A 4,095-nucleotide genomic window follows, 5' to 3' on the forward strand; every position below is an offset into this window, starting at 1 on the left:
AATGAGCATATGTTAGTATAGTAACCCATGAATACAATTTATAAATATACATCCATTGGGAGTGCTCAGAAGTTGTTTGCCGTGGGCAGTGCCATCATAAAATGTGAGGATCTCCACCTGTGGGAGGAGGTAACCTGGCACAGAGTACTTTTGTTCTGCTGCGTTATGACTGCACGACACCCCACACAACCTCCTGCTATCCCTTCTTCGTGTGTGAGACAGCAACACTCACAGAGGTGCAGTCAGCTAGGACATAGCTGGGATTTGAACACTGAGCCCCACTGCACCATGTAGGACTTATTGTGCATTCCCCAACCTGACCCCAGGGCTTACAAGACTCACTTGAGTCAGTAACAGTCTGAAGTTGGCCTTTCCCTAGAAGGATTTCTCACTGCCCCATGTTCTGACCAGCAGCCCCATGTCAATAAAAGGGTGCTCCTCAGGGACCAGAGTAGAGGACCCCTGGCAATGCCTTCTGCAGAACCTGGTTCTTCTACCTCTGAGTCCTCAGTTGAGCTGACCTTAAGGAATGATGGGGGTAAAGATGTCCCACCCAATAGGGTCTGGAGGTGGCAGGGCTGGGGTGTCATTCCAGGCTGGATTTGTGATTCCTGAGCCCGTTGAAGCGTTCTTTGTGAAGCCCGAGACTGCAATGGCTCACAGAGCTCAGCCTTGGAGAACACTGGAGAAGCTGTCAGAAGCTGCCCCGTGCCAGCGACTCATGCACTTGATTCTGACCCAGCTGGCAGCCAGGCACCAGGGCTTTCTAAAGCTTACTGGTGACTTACCCACAGCCAGGGATCAATCAAAATTGCTGGTCTAAAGAACCATGAGGAGGGAAGATGAGAAGAAACCCCAAGACCTACTTGAAAAAACCCCACATCCAACAGAGGCCCCTCCCCTGGCTGGATTCCAGGCCTGGAGGCAGCATCTGGGCAGCTCTGACCCAGTGCCCTCAGGCCAGAGGTTTCATAGTGTCATTAGAGGTTTGGCTGATTCAGCTCCTGCTGCCCCTGTCCTCTCTCACCCAGCATCACGAGGCGAGGCGCATCAGTCTGTCGACTGTGAGGGGACTGTTCTGCAGCTGGCAATGGGCCTAAGGGAAACACAGAGTCCTGTGCTCAGTCTGGAGAGGGCCATCTAAAATTGACACATGTTGACTAGCAGTTTATGACTAAAGTGTGGTTCCCAACCAGCAGCCTCAGCATCATGTGGGAATCTGTTAGAAATTCTCAGGCCCCACATGGCCTCCTGAATCAGAAACTCTAAGGCTGGAGCCCAGTGGGCGAGCCCCTGTGGTGATGATGGGCCCTAAAATGAGAGAACCCTTGCACAGAGCCATCATGGTCCTTTACTTAGCAGCTTTCTGTCCCTCCACTGAACCCTTGCTGAGAACCAGTCAGCTGCAAGGCCAGGCTCCCCAGGAGCTGTGGGAGAGAAGACAGGCTTAGAGGTCCTGGGAAAGTCAGCCACCCTCTGCACGATTGTGAGGGTTAAATTGTTATAAAGTACTGCACCCCAGATTCTGAAAGGCATCATACCTCACTTCATTGAGTTCACGTAGAGACCCAGTCCAGATGAATTTTGAAGAGTTGTTTTTTTTTTTATAGGGACAGAGAGAGAGAGAGAGAGGGATAAATAAGGACAGACAGACAGCAACGGAGAGAGATGAGAAGCATCAATCATCAGTTTTTCGTTGCGACACCTTAGTTGTTCATTGATTGTTATCTCATATGTGCCTTGACCATGGGCCTTCAGCAGACTGAGTAACCCCTTGCTTGAGCCAACGACCTTGGGTCCAAGGTGGTGAGGGTTTTTTTGGCTCAAACCAGATGAGCCCGCACTCAAGCTGGTGATCTCGGGGTCTCGAACTTGGGTCCTCCGCATCCCAGTTCGATGCTCTATCTACTGCGCCACAGCTTGGTCAGTCTTGAAGAGTTTTATTAAAGGAGGAAATTTATTAAATATGCTGTAAAGCCAGAAGCCAAGGCCAGGGCCACTATCACAGCCGCCTGGCCCATGCAGGTTCGCATTGGATTCGGACAGTCGGTAAAGAAACAGTGGAGCCAAAAGCTGGTGGGCCATAGTCTTTAATCCTAGTTTGCACCCGGCGGGCAAGTAAAAATACACACTGGGCTCCAAAACCCAATCACATTCAGTGCTCACAAAGCTACTGATTTATCCGAGTTTCCTAGAATCAAAGGTTTCTAGCTCACCAGACTTATTCTCCTCAGTTCCCCATCTCCTTCCTTCTCCCAGATACAAACTCTACACAAACTGGCATCTCACTCAGCACTCCGCCATCTTGGCTGCTTTTCCTGGCCTCCTCCACGTGGCCTCCCCCTGCTGCTGGCTCTACTCTCTCTGCTCTCTCATGCTAATCTCAGGAACCAAGCGCGCAAATTCCCGCTTCGTCCCCATTTTATATTGTAGCTTCACAACCTCTAATCCAATATACAAAATAGGGTAGTCTCTAATACAAAGTCACTTCTCTGAGGCATGATTGGATTGTACCGCCCTACAGCAAAAGGGTGGGAAAGGCTTAATCCCAAAACCAAGCCCCAGGTTACAATGATCTCCAACACACATTAATATCACCTGGGCGATGGCCTCTTTAACAAAGTGAGCATAATACATTTTATCTGCCCAACATATGTCAACCGCATATAGCTTACACGGGGCAGCAGACCCAAATCGTGTGTGTCTATAATATTCTAGGGGCTGGTTATATACCCTTAATTATACATGGGTGGAGAAAAAACCTGACATCACAGCATAACCTTATAACCTTTGTCTTCACCTATACAGGTTTGGGAAAAGGATGAAGGGGGGAATGGAACACAGTTCATTAGCAAGTTTATAACATTTGTCTATAGGATTCATAAAAAGATGTCTCTACACATTAAAACTTACAAGGTAACACAATAGTAAAAATGTCACTTTATATATTAAAAGATATTCCTATATGTTCTAGTGTTCATCTGCTATTCCTTTGTTCAGAGATACCTACATTAACTACACACTTTCAGGAGGGGAGGGGTAGTTTCCATGAGGACAAATGCCTGTAAATGGCCCATCAATATAAGAAAAGGTTTATTTTAATCTTTTTCTTCTGCACCTGGCTAGCTATTCACCTATTTCCTTATAGCTGTGGGGTAGATCAGAGAATCCAAATCTTCTTCCTCTCTCATTTACAACACAATGCTATCAGTCATCCTGGTTTGATGCTAATCACACAAGTACAAAAATCATTTACAAAATCTTTTTGCATGCCTAGCCCAAATTAATAAAATGTTCTTTAAGCTTTCTAAAATATTAATATTAATTCTGTAGCTTTTTGGTACCTTACAACAAAATAAGCAACTACTTATACAGTGTCCCAATGGGTACCTGGCCTTTCCTAGGAGTATGGTCCTTCCCCGCTCTGAGCTCAAGGGCCGTGCTCGAGCCCAGCACCTGGTAGAATACACTCCTGAGCTGAGCAAGGGCCTCACCCAGCCTGAGGTTAAATTTGGAGCCTGCGCCCAGCAATGGCCACCTAACAGGACTCCAAAAGGAGATCAAGAAAGATCCAGCCTGATATGAATGGAAGTTGGCTCTCCTGCCTGCTTCTCTAACAGGAGGCCAGCCTACCAGCTCTCCAGCCTGTATGTCAGACTCCCCTGTGGAGCTTAGAAGAACCCTGGTGATTATAGTGGGTCCACCCCAATAATCTAGAGTAAACTTCTTACCTCGAACTCGCCAGATTAACAAACTCAAGTCCTCCTAACCAGGTAACATACGTATGCCAGGGGTTAGGATGTGAACATCTACCTACCAGAAAGCCCAGGGGCCCACATCCTAGCAGAGCTGACTGAGTGTAGCCCTGTTTGGCTCCAAGGACCAGGCGCCTCCTAATTCCATCTGGGCTGTGGTGGAGCCTGCTGTTCTGGGCCCAGCCCTGGTTGCTGAGGCCCTGGAGCACAGTGGCCTCTAGGTTATCTCCCCACTGCAGGTACCTCCCAGGGAGCATCCTGGGTGGCCCCAGGGTGGAGGATGCCCCTGGCCAAGGGAGGTTTTTCAAGCCTGGGCAGAGGGCTGCACACCAACAGAAGC

The sequence above is a fragment of the Saccopteryx leptura genome, chromosome 4 (genome assembly GCF_036850995.1).
Source record: "Saccopteryx leptura isolate mSacLep1 chromosome 4, mSacLep1_pri_phased_curated, whole genome shotgun sequence".
Classification (NCBI taxonomy): domain Eukaryota; kingdom Metazoa; phylum Chordata; class Mammalia; order Chiroptera; family Emballonuridae; genus Saccopteryx; species Saccopteryx leptura.